The sequence below is a fragment of the Excalfactoria chinensis genome, chromosome 1 (assembly GCF_039878825.1).
Source record: "Excalfactoria chinensis isolate bCotChi1 chromosome 1, bCotChi1.hap2, whole genome shotgun sequence".
Taxonomy (NCBI): domain Eukaryota; kingdom Metazoa; phylum Chordata; class Aves; order Galliformes; family Phasianidae; genus Excalfactoria; species Excalfactoria chinensis.
The window spans coordinates 149,926,110-149,944,904 of NC_092825.1; positions in this window are offsets into that span (position 1 = coordinate 149,926,110).

Consider the following 18,795-nt stretch of genomic DNA (forward strand, 5'->3'; position numbering starts at 1 on the left):
TTCTTTTTTGTATATTGTATGTCTCATCCCAGAGAATTATTTTGGAAGTACCTTATCTTAGAAATAGCATCATCTTAAATCTAGTAGTCTTTGTAATATCTCTAAAAAGACTGATAGATGAAATCATAATTAATAGCATTACAGAACACAATACACCATCTTTTATAACAACATTGTTTTACATTATAATTTGTTACTATTTTATTTTTAGCATGCTTACCAGCCTTAAGTTTTCTATGACTAATCTCTCAGCATCAAAATCTTACGCTACTTTACTCTCTGAGAAACTGCAATGACTTTTCATCTGATATATTACTAAGTAATTCCAGATAAAAGGACAGTGTTGCACTTATATTCCTTTATAGCTCCTATCTTCTGTAGAAAGTCTGGAGCTGCTTCATGGAGATCTCTGCAGGTTGATTTAAGTCCTCTCTTTGAGGAATTTCAAATATATTCTTCTTCAAATCGGAAATTTCACTATTTCCATGACACCTTTGCCATGAGATAAAGGTGCCACAGTCACACAAAAGAGAAGACACTATAATTTGTTTACATATGAGGTACTATATCACTTCTGTTGAGAGGAATCCTTTATTATTTTTAAGTAACACTTAAAATATTTGTCTGAAGGCCTCCTTAATTCCTTTTACCCAGTTCTTCCAAATTAGTTTCCAAATTCAATATCAATCTAACTAAAACAGCTTTTAAAGTATTTTTTAGATGCAGGAAATTAAAAATCATGGTTTTCATTGGTGCTAGATTTTTATTTGGTAACACACATGATAACTACTTTTCTACAAATATTTAGAACAATGGAGTGATAGGAAAATTAAAACCTAACTAGACAAATTCTTAAGATTAAGCCTTCATGTGTTGTATATCAAAATGTACCTCCTTTCTTTAACAAGGTCCTTAAATGCATTATTGATTAAATAACTGGCACTTTCACTTAGATTTACAAAATAATTTGCATCCCAATAAGTAGAATATTTCCATTACTAGTAAAAGGCAGTAAAGTTTGTACAGATCTGCCAGTTTTCAGGATGCTCAGAGCTTGTCAGAACTAGTCTTAGCTGAGCTAGTTTTACCTTGTTATAACAGTTCCCTAGTGGTTAAGTAATCCCTGCTTCCCTTTCCCTTAGCAGTTTATTGATCAGGCTGAGAGAAGTCTGTCTAACATGCATGGGAAAAAATATCTGAAAGCTTTAGTAGACTAAGAACAGTGAGGGGAGCAAGCTAAGATTCTGTTTAGCTCAGAGTAAAAAATAATAATAAAAAAACAATAATAATAATTAAAAAAAAAAAAAAAAAAAAAAAAGTAACATTCTGAGTTGCTAGACAAGAATGCTAAAGGCTAAGTGGCTCAAAAGATAATGGAATGAAACCGGGCTGGAATAGGAACAGAACAGACATAAAATAAGATGAAAAAGAGTTAATTCAGAATTTGAAATAGGACCCCAGGAGGTTTGCTGATCCTACAATTTTGTTTTTGCTATAGGTAATATTAAGTCATACAACGATAATCCTATTACTACCACCACCACCACAACAGCAGCAGCAGAAAGAACAACAAATAAAAGGACCTTCTAAAGTTTGGGGTTTCATTTATTTATTTATTTATTTGTAACTGTATTGTCATGGTTTTATGATTTTTGGTTACTGGTATTACACATCATAACATCATGTATTGCACTGGGAGTCAGTGTTAATGCTCCAGTTCCAGGTACCTGTCCAGAAGAGAAGAACTATATTCCCTAGAGGGCTTTGCAGTCAGAGAAGAGATATAACTCCTGGCAAGGTCACCTGATCAGGCTCTTTGCTCTCTTCACTTTCTTCTTTGCCTCTCCTCACTTCTGTCCGTTTCAACTGCGTGCATCACTTCAGTATTACTGTAAGGCCTACAACTTTCAGGTACTCTCTCATTATATTTGATTAATTAGCTTCAATTCTAATTATATTGTATTATAGTGTGTTATCTCGTATTCCAATACCATAGGTAGTAAATTAGTTTGTTTCTCCTCAGATTGTTGCTGATGTTTTTAATTATTTTGGTGTCCCCTGTTTCCCTTTTCTGGAGATGCAGATTTTGCAAAATCCCTCCACCCCACTAGTCATGGAACCAGGCCAAACCAGCATGTAAACCATTGACACCATATAGGCTTATGGTATGTGATACTGACATGGTATATGATGGGTTTGTTCACCTACAGATTTTGAGTACTTTATGCAACTTCAATGACAGTGACAAGAAACTTGCTAAAGTCAGGCTTGGAGATAAGTGCATGCATTTTCCTGTTTTCCTGAATGTTTCTCTGCTTCCTGGAGATGGGAGTCCTCAATTCTAAAGGAACTATGCTTAGGACACATGCAGTCTGCTAACCAGTGGTTCAATACTTCATTTGTCAGATTAAAAAAAAACATAGGTCTGTAAGAAGAGTGAACCTGAAGCTGAGATTTCTATTTGCTTTTTACAAAAGCCTGCTTTACAGTTTATAATCTTTACATTTTCAGAAAATGTCATTAATTGAGCAACACAGAACCTTTAAATTATGATCAATGCTATTTTAAATATTTTAACACGTGTTGTGTATATCAGCAGACCAAAGTGATATAACAGACCCACCATAAAGACAGGATAAATTGTATGAGTTCTATTTATGAGATGTTTTATATTTCTCATGAGAGAAAATTCTCAGTTGGTGTTAAGTATTTATTAAAACTAAGACCTCAATATTTATTCAAGGTTTATTTAAGACTGAAAACCATCACTGGATGATCTACTCTAGAAAAGAACTGGTAAAACAGAGTTAAAAGATTCTTCAGAGTTAAATGATTCTTCAAAGTTAGACGACTTCTCAGAGTCTTAGTTTTTAGGGAATTGTATTTCATCTAAAATACATAAGAGTCCATTCTCCGTTATATTTCCAGACTGAAGCATCTTTCATCAATGTGTTTTCTAGCTTCTTTTTCTGAATCTCAGTGTCTGCTGTAGATTGTCATGAAAATCTTCCTTTTACAGTTTTAAATAATTTACTTGTTTTCTAGATATTATTTTAAAAGAGCTTTAATTTTCTGGGAAAGGCAAAATAAGTCATTTTGAGCAAATGTGTAAAATTATTAGAGTGCTGAGAGCAGCATGCAAAATAATACAGTGAAAAACTCTTTTACTCTCACCTGTTCCTTCTTAAGATGATCAACAGGAACTCATTATACTATAAAAATGTTTCTCCAATACAAGATGTTGAAGATTTAATAGTATTTTAAAACAGAGAAAAAAGATGTATGAAAATTTAATTGCATAAGCTCTTATTTTACTCAGTGTAACAATGCTATATTGCAAGGGTTTTGTGACACAGAGTTACAAAGTGTGTGTGCTTTAAAAATGAAAGTTATGCTGTTATGACTTTTCTGAAGGGATGAAAATATATTTCAAAAATATAGCCAAAATACCATATCCAGATGGTGCATGTTTTGCTACAGTCAGTGTCATTACTAAATTTTTATTTAAAAGCCCTGGGAATTCTAAACAAATGAGGTTACAAAACATAACTGAGCTGAAGTCAGGCATCTCAAAAAGTGGGTCACTAAGATGTCAGAATCCAGTTTTTGTTTGAAGGAGAGCTTGGATTCAAGGTCACATCAAGGATAGAATTTAGATATGCCAATGTTTGGGAAACTGCTGTCAAATCAGCTTACCCACAGTGTCTAGAATCTTAAAAGGAGTTTTTATTGTCCTGAAGCTATTCTGAATTAAAATTTTATTATTATGGATATTTGTGCTTTGATTTTTTACCTTTGTGAAAACAGAAGCTGAAGAGAGACTCTAGTCAACTCTGGACTAATCCCAAAACATAAATCTGTGTAGAAGTTTCAGCTTAAGAAACCAAAGAGGAATTTTATTTAGTATGTTTCATTTCAAGTATTGTTTTTAAGATTTTGAAGAAATCTCTTCTTGTACGAAGCCATCTTATTTAGCAGATGATTCATACTAATCTTTTCATATCTGAGTAGAAGAATATTGCTTTTTAATGAGTTTTCCTCCAAACTAGAAACTCCAGAAAATAACATTTTATGTACTTCACATAAAAAAAGTCTTATACTTCATCTAAAATTCAGTTGTGATTTGCCAAATATGAAATTAATCTATGTATTACTAGGGCTGATCAAAGTACCTAAAATATACATTTAAAGATATATATATATGCTTAAACTACAGCTACATTAGTTTTCTCAAAGAGGATGTTGATATAAGCAGTCACTGCACTACAAAATAAATAGTAAATAAATAAATAAGTGCTATGGAAGTGTATTTTTAAGCAGTAAGTTGATTTGTAATATGCACAGATAGTTACTTTGTTTTCATTTAAGGCTGGTAAACAGTATTGTACAACTTCTTCCAAAATCAGCAGAAGATGGTGATTTTTCTCTCTAACATTAATCATATACTGATCAGGATTCAAAGCCTTTTAAGAAGGAACTGAGATGGACACCTTAAGGAGCTCTTCAAAAGTTTTTCCACATCCAGCCTCTAATAAGTCTTCTCAAATACAATATGTAACTACAGTGTTCAAGACAAACCGCTGACACTGTAATGTAGGCATATACAAGCTATGGTGTTCAATTCAAAGATAACTGAATTAGATCTTATGTTAGACTAGATATTCTGATGATTCCTGGATGTTCTTTAATGTTTGAATTTCAATTCCAGTTACAAAATGACCTTCTATAAGTGTCCTGGAGCAGATAATGCCTTTTGATACTCTTTTTTTTCCTTAAGAATAGTAAAATTTTAAGTAAAATGATGAGAAGTCTGAAAACTAAGAATGTTCCCATATTTCCTGTTAAATGATTAAATGATAAATGTTTTATTTATAGGTTTTGAACAAGAAAGTTAGCATATCCTGCAAATGCATAAGAGGCACAACATTTTAATGCTTCTGGAATTTGCAATGTGTTCTTTGCAAGAGGAAAACTAATTTTATGATATGATGAATTATTTTGTGGACTCTGAGAGGCAAATTTTGGCAAACAGAGATTTTACTTGAGTAATAATAGCAAATAGGTAGACAATTAAGACATGCTACTCATATCCCAAAATTCAGTTAGCAAACATCAGTAATGTGGAAATTGTACACGGGAAACAGAAAGTTTCAAATATTTTATAGATTCTGCTATTCTGAGGCAGTTGATGGTCATTTCAAAAATATATACTACAGTGATCTTTGTTATTTTATTTATTTATGTATTTTATATCAACCTTGCCCAGCAGTGTTAGGAGAACAATCACCCCTTTGAAAATGCAGTATATAGATAATTCTGCTATGTACCTACTTGTAATGAAATGGTCATTGATTTTCTGTATTAGACTCTGTGTATTTATAATACATGTAAGTTGGCATGTCAATTATGTAGTAATTTAAAGTCCTGAGCCAAAGCTACACACTACCATGAATAGATTGTTGTCTCAATACCTTGTCAAAATTGTACCTAGAGAGGGAAAATTTGATAAGCAGAAAGTCATTCTTAACTATTACTGCTCTTTCTTAACATTTTCAGTAAAACCAATAAGTCAACTCTTCAGTAACTACAGAAATAAAAACTGAATGCTACTGTGGTTACCTTTTCTTCCCTCCCTCCCTCCCTCCCTCCCTCCCTCCCTCCCTCCCTCCCTTCCTCCCTTCCTTCCTCCCTTCCTTCCTTCCTTCCTTCCTTCCTTCCTTCCTTCCTTCCTTCCTTCCTTCCTTCCTTCCTTCCTTCCTTCCTTCCTTCCTTCCTTCCTTCCTTCCTTCCTTCCTTCCTTCCTTCCTTCCTTCCTTTTCTTTAGTTGTGAGGGAAAAAAAAAAAAAAAAAAAAAAAAAAGATCTGCAAAGAGAAATTTCTCATCTCCCTGAAAAACACATTATGCCACTAAATAAGAAAATGTGAGGGGGAAGAGTGGAGCAAGCTTAATGGAAGAAATAGTTGCTGGTCTGAGTCCTAATTGGGAATAATCTCAAATTATTGCATATTACCAATAATCCTGGTTATAAACAAATTTGTCTACAAATTAGCTGATATGGTAAAAAGCAAATGCAACTGAGATTCTTAGTATAATCTGTATTTCATGTTACAAGACATTGGATTTCTAGGAGTAAGTCCTGCCTGTCTTTCTTGCTTGCTTACTTTCAGGAAACCAGTCTATTGCAGTCAGGAAGCCATTGTGCTTTGTTTTCAATACTGTTCTTATGAAATCCTAATTTTGATCCAATGGAAATGTGAAAGCCATCATGGGATTGCTGCAGATGGATGCAAAACAAGCATTTCCTTTTCTGTGGGGGGAAAAATTAGATCCTTAGCCACTTTCAGCAATAATTTTATTATCCAAATTGAGTATTACAATAATAATTTAAATTAGTGATACAATCTGCCTCATCATCCTGAAATTTTTATAGTTTACTAGAGAAATATACTTTAAAAATAAATGCATTTTTAAAAGAAGCTAAGTATTTGTGGTTGTCTTTCTGAATATCTGACTTTTGCTTTTATAAAGCTTTGATCTTGAACCCTGTCAAATTATTTCTTTAATCCATTTTTGCAACATACTTTTTTTGTGCTTTTTATACATCAATACAGATATGTGGCAAAGGTATAAGATACAAAGCAAACTATTGTAGATGTTTGATTTCGAAGAGGATATGTAGATTTCAAGTCACAAAGTCTCTTAGTAGTGTGGCAGTGTTCAACAATTTCTGGGAATACTGGAGATACAGTCTTTCTTTGTAAGATGCAGTCATCAGAAATTCCACACATTCTAGGAGAACAAGTAAGTACAAGGAAGCTAAGTTACATTCATAACCCCTAGTTTACCTAGTTTTTATTGAGGCAATGGCAATTGGGTGGGTGATGTCTTAATCTCAGCCTTTTAACAGTGATTTCCACTGAACTGCCTAACATGGAAAGATACCTAGAAGAGAACACATTTTTTTTGTCCTAAAGATGATGTAACATGAAGAACTGTAAATTAGGTTTCACACCAGTTTATTCCAAACAACCAAAGAATTCTCAAGGATTTTTGCAATTTAATCTGGAGAGTTATAAAAATATAATATTAAACTCACTGCAGTGCAATGAAAATGAAAACTAGATCACCAGTAGAAGGCAAAATTAATGTTTGGTGTTAATACAGTATGTTAATTCAGTTAATACAGTATGTTGTACATATGTAGCAGATACTTATAAGTGCCAGTGCACATTTCACGATACTTAGCTCAATTTCTGCTTAAAGAGTACTGTTTCCATCCCAAAATTCGCAAGATATTCAACTGTATTTTTACAACCAAGACCCTCTTGGCAACTTTTGGCATATTTCCATCACCAGTCTATACATAAACTCACATTACCCAGAATAGCTTTCTTTGCCACTACAGAAAATATCTCAAATGCATAATAAGTGAACCCATTCCAAAATGAATATTGTGGATTTGGATGATTTTGGTGAATTAAATGAAATAGGCATTGACATAATACATATTAACAGTTCCTTTGGAGCAGTGTCTTCATGAAATGTCAATTCAGATAAAGAATAATCTTTTGTACGTGGAACCTTGTGAAAGCAATGCTACATTGCCAGAATAGTGTATGTGTAACAAAATTAATTATGAAAAAATATGTAAATTCATAACAGATATTTTATAAAAACTAACATTAATTTGCACTCATTTCTTCAAACAGTGCAACACAGTTAAAGGGTAAAGAACAAAGCTTTCCAGATGCCACAATGACTCTTTAATCAGTACTGATATCCTTAAACCCACTTCCAAGAAGTCATAAAGACTAGTCAGTATATGAAACTTCACTAGCCTGTACTCTTAGCTGTCAAATATCAGGCATACTCCTTGTCTTTCCACAAAGCAGAGGGTTTTAATCAAATCAGTGCCATCAGACATTGGAGAAATTCATTATTTGAATCACATCAGCTCCTAATCCACATAGTTTAAATGAGAATTATCCTTCTACCATTTCAGTGGTCTCTTAAAAATGTATTGCAAATCTAGGTGATGCATGCATAGTTCAGACTGATTTAAATTGCAAGTTATCACATGCAAAGACATAGAATGCTGAAGCTGGTCATTCCTTCTTTCCCCTTATAGGCAGGATGTGACAGGAACATTACTCTGTTTTAAGACTGAAGGCATCCTTATATCCTGAGATGTAAAAAGAAATGAAAATACTTAGTACAGAATTCAAAACAAATAATGTACAGCATATTTAAAGTAAGATCTACTTCCTAATTCTTTTTTCTTGTTACAAAATAGATGAATTGTTGATGCTTATTCAACTCAATTATACAAATTCCCTTGGGTTGCAATTATAGACTATTTGCAAATCACACTTCCTTCTGTACTACATCTCTTTTTTGAGGTTCTGCTGACATCTTTCTCTCTTCAAAATTTGTCTTTTACTTGTATATTACATTTGATGTCACCTTTGGTTGTGTAATATTGTAATTTCTTAAGATATTATAAGAGCCCTTTGGTAGACCTAATGCTTTGTTTTAAACTCGACTGAACTATTAGGAAAAACAAAACAAAACAAATGAACAAACAAAAACCACTTTACTGTTTGGAAAAAGCAAAGAACTAATCTTGTTGTAAATCCTCTCTGTACACATAATTCTGCAGGAACATTTGAGCTGACAAATATACCTTACTTAAATATGAAAACAGAGTTCATGCTTACTACTAATACAAACTCCTGAATGAGTTCAAAGAAACAGGCTGTATCTTTACTGCAAAATAAAAGAGGAATGGGGACCAGACCCTGTCTCAGAGCTCATGTAACAATGACTGTCTTTCATCAACAGTGCCTGGAGGATATTGTCACAGAGACAAGACAAACTGGATACATTACCACTTATTAGATTCAGTCTGTGTCTCCTCTGGATTCCACCTGAAGCCCACACTTTCAGAAGACATTACTCTATGCATATTTTTTCTCTTAAAATGTTTACAATACTGTCAGAATACTGTTAAGTTCAACACAGTGGTATTATTATTTTAATAGTATGAAATTTACATTATACACTACGTGAAAAATCTACTGCTAGTTTGGAAGACTTTGAAACACTAAGGAAGTTAAATTCTATTCCAATCATAACTCCTCTTGAAAATTTCCCCTGCAGATGCATCCTGATTGGTACTTTGGCATTGTTTCTGAGACTTCGTACTGACATGAGTAAAATTTTGCAAGGCAATTAAGCTAACATTTGGCTGAATACCATGGAGGACTTTCTCAAAAGGAATGGTATAGCCAATAACCATACATCATTTTTGTTTTAAAATGAGTTTGCAGTAGTTAAGCTCTGAAGGACATCATAACTTTACCATGTATTTTTATATAGCAATGTCCCACCTACCTAAGCAGATAACATGACTCCTGAGAGAGTAGCTTCTTCAAAACAAATCTATGGCATATGCACTTTCCATATAACAGAGCTAGACAATTTTTTCCAGTATTGATTGTCTTGGGAATGTGTGAGTGCTTAAACATTTCACTCTCCAGAGTAATTTACTGGGATCTACTAAATATTCATACTCAGTTGAATGTGCTAGACATTAAGAACTCCACTGATTGCTTTGTAGTAGTTGTTTCTGATCGACTTTTGCTTGAAGTATGGCACATTAAAAAACATAAATATCAGCTGAGCAAATCTTTGGTGTTTCAGTGTTTATTTTCCCCCTCATTTTTGACTAGTGTAATGGCTGCTGAACTGTAAAATGAAAGTAGAAATCTGTCCATGTAATTCCATCTGCATTGAAATAAGTGTACCTAGCACTCTCTAGCTACCTAAAGGACATCTAAGCTACATTAAGAGAGATTAGACTATGTAATCCTTTGATGATCAATTACAGAATCACAGAATCACAGAATCACAGAATGGCCCGGGTTGGAAGGGACCTCAAGAATCATGAAGTTCGAGCCCCCCTGCCTGGCAGGGCCACCAAACTTCCATGTTTACTAGATCAGGTTGCCCAGGGCCCCATCCAAACTGGCCCTGAACACCTGCAGGGATGGGGCATCCAAAACCTCCCTGGGCAGCCTGTTCCAGGACCTCACCACTCTCCTAGTAAAGAACTTCCCCCTAACACCCAACCTAAATCTTCCCTCTTTCTACTTACAAACACTTCCCCTTGTCCTACTTATCAGCTCTTTCAAAGAGTTTACTCTCCTCCTGATTATAGGTACCCTTCAGGTACTGAAAGGCTGAAGTGAGGTCATCCTGCAGCCTTCTTTTCTCCAGGCTGAACAAGCCCAGCTCCCTCAGCCTGTCTTCATAGGAGAGGTGCTCCACTCCCCTGATCATCTTTTTGGCCCTCCTCTGGACCCTTTCCAACAGCTCCATGTCTTTCTTGTACTAAGGGCTCCATACCTGGACACAGTACTCCAGATGGGGCCTCACAAGAGCAGAGTAAAGAGGGAGAATCACATCCCTGTCCCTGCTGGCCACCCCTCTCCTGATGGAGCCCAGGATACCGTTTGCCTTCTGAGCTGCAAGAGCACACTGTTGGCTCATGTTAAATTTCTCATCCACCAGGACCCCCAGGTCCTTCTCTGCTGAGCTACTCTCAATGACTACTCCTCCCAGTCTGTACAGATGCCTGGGGTTCTTCCGGCCCAAGTGCAAAACCTTGCACTTTGCCATGTTGAACCTCATTAGGTTCACCCGGACCCACCTTTCAAGCCTGTCAAGGTCCCTCTGAATGGCTTCCCTTCCTTCCTCTGTGTCGCCCCCATAAAGATGTTAAAGAGCACTGGTCCCAAGACAGATCCTTGGGGGACACCACTTGTTACTGGCCTCCACCTGGACATAGAGCCCCTGATCACCACCCTCTGTCTGCGGCCTTTCAACTAATTTCTTATCCATCTAGTGGTCCTCCCATCAAATCCACATCCCTCCAATTTGGAGATGAGGATGTGGTGGGGCACCATGTCAAAGGCCTTACTCAAGTCTAGGTAAATGACATTGGTCACCTTCCCTTTGTCAACCAATGCTGTCACTCCGTCATAGAAGGCCACAACATCGGTTAAGCATGACCTTCCCCTGGTGAAGTCATGCTGGCTGTCTTGGATCACACACTCATTCCTTATGTGGTCGAGCATGTCATCCAGGAGGACCTGTTCATGATCTTCCCAGGCACAGAGGTGAGACTCACTGACTGGTAGTTCCCTGGGTTCTCCCCTTCTTGTATATGGGAGTGACATGACCCTTCCTCCAGTCATCTGGGAGGAAGGGTCTGGAGTAAAGAAGAAAACAGCTAATTAAGACACCCTGGATTTCTCTTTGCAGGTCTGCAGAATGTGTACATGTCTCTTGACTAGTTTTATTAAAAATTTCAGGACATTAAGTGGCCTGTATAGCCTGTCTGCCAAATTAGGTGCACTACATTTCGCTCTCAATATCTTGAGAGCACCTTCTCTTCAGAATCAAAATCTTTAAGTGCTTGCTTTCTGTAAAGTGACCATGAATTGACCCTTAATGACAAATTAAATGTGCTAACCCACAATCAACTTTAAATAACAAAATGGTACAAAAAAGCAATTAACATAAATTAAAACATAAATTTTAAACAGCCAGCTCTTAAAAAATTCTAATCACATACCCACTGACTCAAGATCTAATCCTGTTGCTATTGAAGTTAGGTCATATATTATTTTAATTTCTTCCAGCTAGCTTGCTACTTCTTAGCTCTTATAGTAGCATATATTACTGCAGCCTGATAATGTCACTGAGGAAATAGTGAACACTGTAAAAATTGACCACCTATCTTAATTCTTCCTTTCTGATCATAAGAAAATTAGACATCAGGACACCTTTCTCTCTTTTTCTCTTCTCCTTTAACTTCCATTTCTCATTTCTACTTTAAAAGCTTTTTTTTTTTTTTTTTTTATTTAACTAGAAAGGGTATTAAATGGTAGCTTATTTTAGTCTGTTCAGGTAAAAATTTTGTTCCTTTGCTAAGAAAGTGTTGTAACAATCTTTTGAACTTTCCAAGTGTTGTCAGGCTGTCAGCTTCTACTGAAAATTGTTGTGAAAGTAAGTCATCATCAGGAAGAGAGAGACCCTCAATGAGGTGTCTCGGGATTAGAGATCAACAGAGATTAGTTTTGAAGGTGTCTGACAGGAGAGGACACTTTTAGGTATCATTACATTAAGTAATGTTCCAGAGAGACAAGGTGGTGATTTATTTACTTATTTAATATTTTGGTGCTGATATCACATAGCCAGCTATTGAAAATGTTTTAGAATGCCAATATATGACAACCAGTGGAAGATGGAAGAATATTTTTTATTTATCTTTCTTTAGCCACTACTGAAAATAACTACTACTTTCCTCATTAAAAATAAATAAATAAATAAATAAATGTAAATATTCAAATGTTCATATCTGGCGATCTTGCTCAAAAAAACAAACAAATTAAAAAAAAAAAAAAAAGTGTACAGGTAGCCTATTTGAAATTTAAAACTTTAAAATATGTTTTGTTAACCAAATAAATAAGATGCAACTTCTTAACGATAGCATCAGAAATGGAAGTCAAAGAAAGATGGTAAGAATAATATAAAGAAACAAACGAATAGATCTTTAAATTTAGCTTAATTTAAGGATACAAAATTCAGCAGATCAAGCTCATCTGCCTCAGAAATACACATTTTGTATGTGCTAGTTATGATCCGTGACACCTTGAGTCTCCTGTTTATATACATTGCACTATTTACAGCACAGTTTGGATTTTCACATCTGTTACAAAAAGTCATTTTTTGTCCATTACTTTAATTAATCTTTGCTCAAGCAAGGTAGTCATTTTGTGAATAGAAAGTCAAAGAAGAACGTATATAATTAGTGAAGTTTTAGAGTAAATTGTGGGAAACTGAGACATTAGATATTTTCTACCCCTAGTAAGTTCTTTGATCTGTAGCAATAACATTGACATCTCTAAATACAACCTTGAAAGAAATACTTAAGGGCTTGGAAATCTGGCGTATAACAGAAAATGTCATTCACCAGCTGCTTTCTCATTTCTTAATAAATTAAGGGGTGTTACCTCAAACATATGGTGTTATAATAATCTAAATATTCTTCCAAGATTGTGAAAAAAAACACCTGTTGGTAGAAAAGAAATATGTAATTACAGAAAGCTACTAAAAAATACAAGAAAAGAAAAATGTATACAAACTTTGATTGAAATCAGTGCATTCTGAAGAAGAAAGCCTGCAGAATCTATTTGATCTCTCGCTCATTTTTCTATGTGACTTTTATAGCAATATAAGATAAATAGCATGTAAACATATGCTGTATAAAACTCAATTTTCTTATAAAGATACTTTTATTCTATCAAAAAAATAATTACATAAAACTACATTAAATCTGAATTAAAGTTAAAAATATAAGATGAAACCATGGTGAATTTTTTAACAGGAGTATTTAGTAATTATAAACACACAATAAAATAAGTAATAATAATAATTCTATATGTTGTACTTAAAAATTATGAATACTGATGCTAATAATCTATAAACGTGATAATATCACCCTATGAAGCAAGATGACTATTTCAGCAGTGTGTGGAGACAGGACAAGGGGAAATTGACAGAAACTGGAGCATAGGAAGTTCCACGTGAATGTGTGCAAGAACTTCTTTACCGTGAGTGATGGAGCACTGAAACAGGCTGTGCAGGGGGGTTGTGGAGTCTCCTTCTCCGCAGATATTCAAGACCTGCCTGGACGCCTACCGGTGCAACCTGGTGTAGGGAGCCTACTTTGGCAGGGGGGTTGGACTTGATGAGGTCCCTTCCAACCCCTACAATTCTGTGATGCTGTGATTCTGTCGCTCTGTGATCCTATGATACATCCCTCCAATAACTGAATAGTTCTCAAAAAACAAAAACAAAAACAAAACATACAAAACAAACAAACAAACAAAAAACACAACTTTTTGCATTATCTGCCATCTGAAAAAGGACAATGAAAAGCAGAGAAGAGAATACAAAAAAATGCAAGAATTCCATAATATTAAACAATATTATGGGTAGGTGTCAGCATATTTTTTGTTGAATGGAGAAAAAAAATAAAATAAAATTAAATCAACAGAACAATGATTACAAGCTTTAAGTACTATTATTTTCCCAAGTATATCACTAGTGCATACCTGCCAAGACTGTGCCTTTCTCTATAGTAGTCACATGATGATAAACTAAAAATAATAATAATAATAAAAGAACTATAATCTGATTACATTGATGTCTATGTGAAGTCCCAAATTGTTAATGCTGAAGAGTTTTTTTTTACATTGGATTCATTACTGAATTGGATTAGCTGATACGTTGATTGTGTATTTAATACATACATTTTGATGTGTAAGTATGGTTTGTACCAAAATTGTAACAAAACCAATCACTAATAATCTGAAGCTGGCTTGGTGGATTTTGAGGGAGGTGGAGCTTTTTCTTTCTCCTGAGTTGGGTCTCCCCTAGTCAGCAGTGGTTGCAACCTTGATGGAGTCATCCCAGATTCAGAGGAATAATATTCATCAAATTATTGAGATATTTCTTAATAACTAATATTCAGAGGTAATATTGGCTAATTTGCTAATGATGATTAATAAGTGCTACAGGTACAACAATTTTAGGCAACAGCTACTACAAAGAGTAAAGAGGAAATGAAGATAAAGAGAAAATAAATAAATAAAAACAGGGAGAGACAGTAAGACATACATACTTGGATACTCAAACACAGCAAAATAGAGAAGTTCACTACTCTTTAATCCAGTGGTGATGTTGGTGATGTTGATCTTTCATACTGGGGGATCATCCAAGATTGTGGGGTTAAACTGATGACTCGCAACAGAAACTGTCCACAAAGTGTTTCAACTGTCTGTTGTTGATTTGAGACACTGCATTCCTTACCAGTCTCAGAAAATAATATAGGTAAAATATGTTATATTGGATAAGTAACAAATAATCTACTTTTTTAAAGAACAAGAGATACTGGATATATTAGTTGTCATTAGGAGATCTGCATAAACCTTCAGAGAAGGGACAAAGTAATAATAATTAAAACAAATATTGCTATAATTAATGATCCTTCAGAAAAAAATGTGTTCAGCTTGTCATAAATAGGAAAAAACAAACAAACAACAACAACAACAAAAAACAACTAAGAAACTTAGTTATGGAAAGTGTTTCTAAAGATATTAAACTTTAAAAATCACAACAAAGTCTACAAGCACTGAATTCTGATAGCTGATAAATCAAATCATGTTCTCAAGATTGATTCATTAGTGATAAGTTTTTAAACTGCCACCAAAATTTGAATTCTCTAGTATCCTTCACGGTTTAAAATTATCCTGGCCTAATAGTTCAAAGAACATAATGCATAAATCAAATGTTCCTGCTGACTTGGTCACTGCTCAGATCATAGGTTAAATGCTGTTTGCTTTTTTTAAGTTTAGAACATAAACCATGGTGCATCTCAGTAAATATGATTTTGCCATTAGTAGTAGAAGGCCATAGACTTTGCACTGACATGACACTGAAGGCTGTCAAACTTGTTTGAGCTTGCCCTGGTCTGGTTGTTTTTGTCTCAGCAGTACAGCCAGGGGACTTCAGGGAGCAATTAATCTCATCCTACATTAAACATTTGAATTTGTCCTGTCAGGTCATGATTACTTTGATTATATTGTTACAGATTTGTCCTACATACTGTAGATGCGTCCCATAGCTCTCTTTCTTGATTTGGTAGCCCACCTCTACCAGTTGTCCTTGTGACAACATAACGTAACCAGTACTGGGAGATGGAATGTGACATAATTCTATATACATAAAGGTATATCTAGATGTTTATTAAAAAAGAACAGGAGGAATTTGCAGGCAGTATGAACATAGTCTGAACCCATCTCACTAAAAACCATACACAGCTACACAATACAGAAAGCCAGGTTGGGCAAATCTTGACTTTTAGGCTCTTAGTGTTTGACATATTCAAACAAGTGGAAATAAGATCAGACAGAATTGCAACACCTGCCAGAGCACAATGCTGTATTATGACTTTTAAAATATCTTTAAGAAACTATAGATCAGATCCTATAATTTGTAATAGCTCTGCTGTAGTCAGTGGAAAAATATTTTTGCCAGATTGAAATACATACCTACATATTTTCATCCCCATTATCATATATATTTTTTTTACTTTTATCTAAATTTTTATCTTCAATTTTCTATTTTACTTCTAATGGCATAGAATGGCTTTGTGTGATTTGTATGCTTTTTGTCTGACTAACTGCGGTACAATATCTCCCCAAATCAGCTGTTTACTATGCAGCAAATTTTAGCTATTATTTCATCCCCTTAAATTTAATGAGAAGTGCACTACTGAAATCCTTGTTTGAGAATTTATGAAAAAGAAATGAAATAACAAATTTTAGTCTCTACAAGGAATCTTTCTGTTTGACTCACTCAGTATTCAATGGCTCATCTTGCTGAGCTGCAACTTCTGTGCTTCACTGGACAGTGTAGTATCATAATTGGCACTGCTGGTTAACTCAAGAACCATCATCCATCAATTCACAGGTCCCAGTGTAATATGAAAAGGGATTCAATGTGCGCAGTTGTTTTCAAATTAGGAAGGAAAATTCTAAGAAAGAGAAGGATGCATTATTAAAAACAAACAAACAAACAAAAAAAACCACCCTAAAATAAAAACCTCTCAATTCATGTTCTGAGTATTGCTTTTAGTCTCCAGTCAAATAAGTGGGTCTGAGGCTCCTTTGCTTCATACAATGTACTTTTGTTTACTCGCCTGGAACCCAAAGAAAGAGAAATGTTAGAAGAGTGAGAAATTAACAAAGAAACAAACAAACACAAATCATAGTCTGTGTTTTTGAAAATTTTGTTTTGTTTTGTGTATTAATTTTTTAAAAGTATATAAAGGTTATAATAATTTGAAGGGACAGTATACTTGTACTACACATCATCTGAAAGCATTACTTAATAAAAAAAATATTCAACAATAAATGCCATTATGAAAATCAAGTTAGGAACGTTAGACTACAAATTATTGAATATCTCATCTGTGATGTCTGTGTACTTATATATATCACTCTTTACTGAAATAAAGAAATAGATATATATTTGTTAATCATTAAATGGGACAGCAACTCAAATAAATAAATAAATAAATAAATAAATAAATCCAAGCATTTGTGATTAAAGAATTTTTGATAAAATGCTCAACAAGTGTTTCTGAATTTTGGAGTAATTTCTATTGAATCTTAGTGCTTCAGTTTGTATACACCACATACCCAGGTTCTGAATTTTGATTTTAGTTTAGGTATAGTATTGTACAAAGTGTTTGGGGTGTTGAATATATAAAGAAGAAGTATGAAGAGACAAATGAAAAAAGGCAGAAATGTGCAGTAGCCTGTACATTAATAATGAAGAAGAAAGATGGAAGTGGATTTTCAACCATATTATTTCTTTGCTTCTACACATCACTGTATACACAGTCTCCTAATTATTTACATTCATCTCGTATGTCAAAGTAAATAATTTCTTGACTATTTGTCTCTTTGGCTTTTGTGAGCCATGACAAAACTTCTCTTTGTAGCATAAAAGAATTGTGTCAACTCAGCTTCAGTTTTTCTCCAGCCCCACTCCCACTTTGTCTGACAAGTGTCTTGCTTCTTTCTTGATATTATCCATATCCTTCCTGTTGGTTTGGTTTCTTACTTAGAGAAAATTGTCAGGCTGTTTTTTTTAAAAAAAAAACAAAAACAAAAACAAAACTTCTCCCATTTTCTTGGTTTACCTAATGAATAGCTAAGTTAAATGAACCTTACTCATTCCAACAAAACAGTCTTGTAATCATGATAGGGTCTAGGCTCTAATGGAATGACCAGCTTCACTGCTCTTGCCCAGTCCCTGTGGCTTCCCCCATTTTAGCCGCTCTGGCTGTCAGTTACTACTCAAGTGATGCTGTAGCAGTCCTGATCTCCACCTTTCCATAGGCTTTGTTCAGTCATGGTCTCTGTTGAGCTGCACCCCATCTCATAGCCTTGGCATATTTCACTTAATTTAAGAAATTACACTGCATGAATCAACTTCTGAACACAGTTACACTTCTGTAAAATAGCTAATCTCTGATCTAAAGTTAATAAGACACAGTCAGAATATGTTTTTTCTCACTTTATTTCATGGACAGAGAAACTGTGCTGTATATATATTTACATAGGTCCTATACAATTAGATGGGATCACATTATCTGTATTTCACATATACACTCCTTTGCAGAACACTTGTTCTTCCTAAGGTATTGAAATGCATACAAATAAATTAAAAAAAAAGAAAATAAAAAAATCAGGGGATTAAGTAGAAGCTAAGAGGAATTTCCAGTGTAACATACTTCCAGTAATAAATCTCTCTTTCTCACTGACTTATTCAGTTCCATGTAAAAGTCATGAGCCACATGGTGACAAAAATCACAATTCAGTGATCATCAAATGCAATCTGAAATCCTGATAATTGCCAATGGCTTCATCTACTGCTTCTTTGGTGGTACCATCATCTGTGAAAACACTGAATACAACTATATTCCTAGTGTTGTTTAGTTCTGAATAAAAGAATAAGGCATATGTGGATTCCACCTTTTCTGCTCTGCATCTGTAAATGTACAGTTGTCATGGGTTAACTGAAAATCTACCTGTGCCCGTGACAGGAGGGCAGCTGGCTTGCAGGGCCACTGGCCCAAAAAGGGAAGGGAAAAA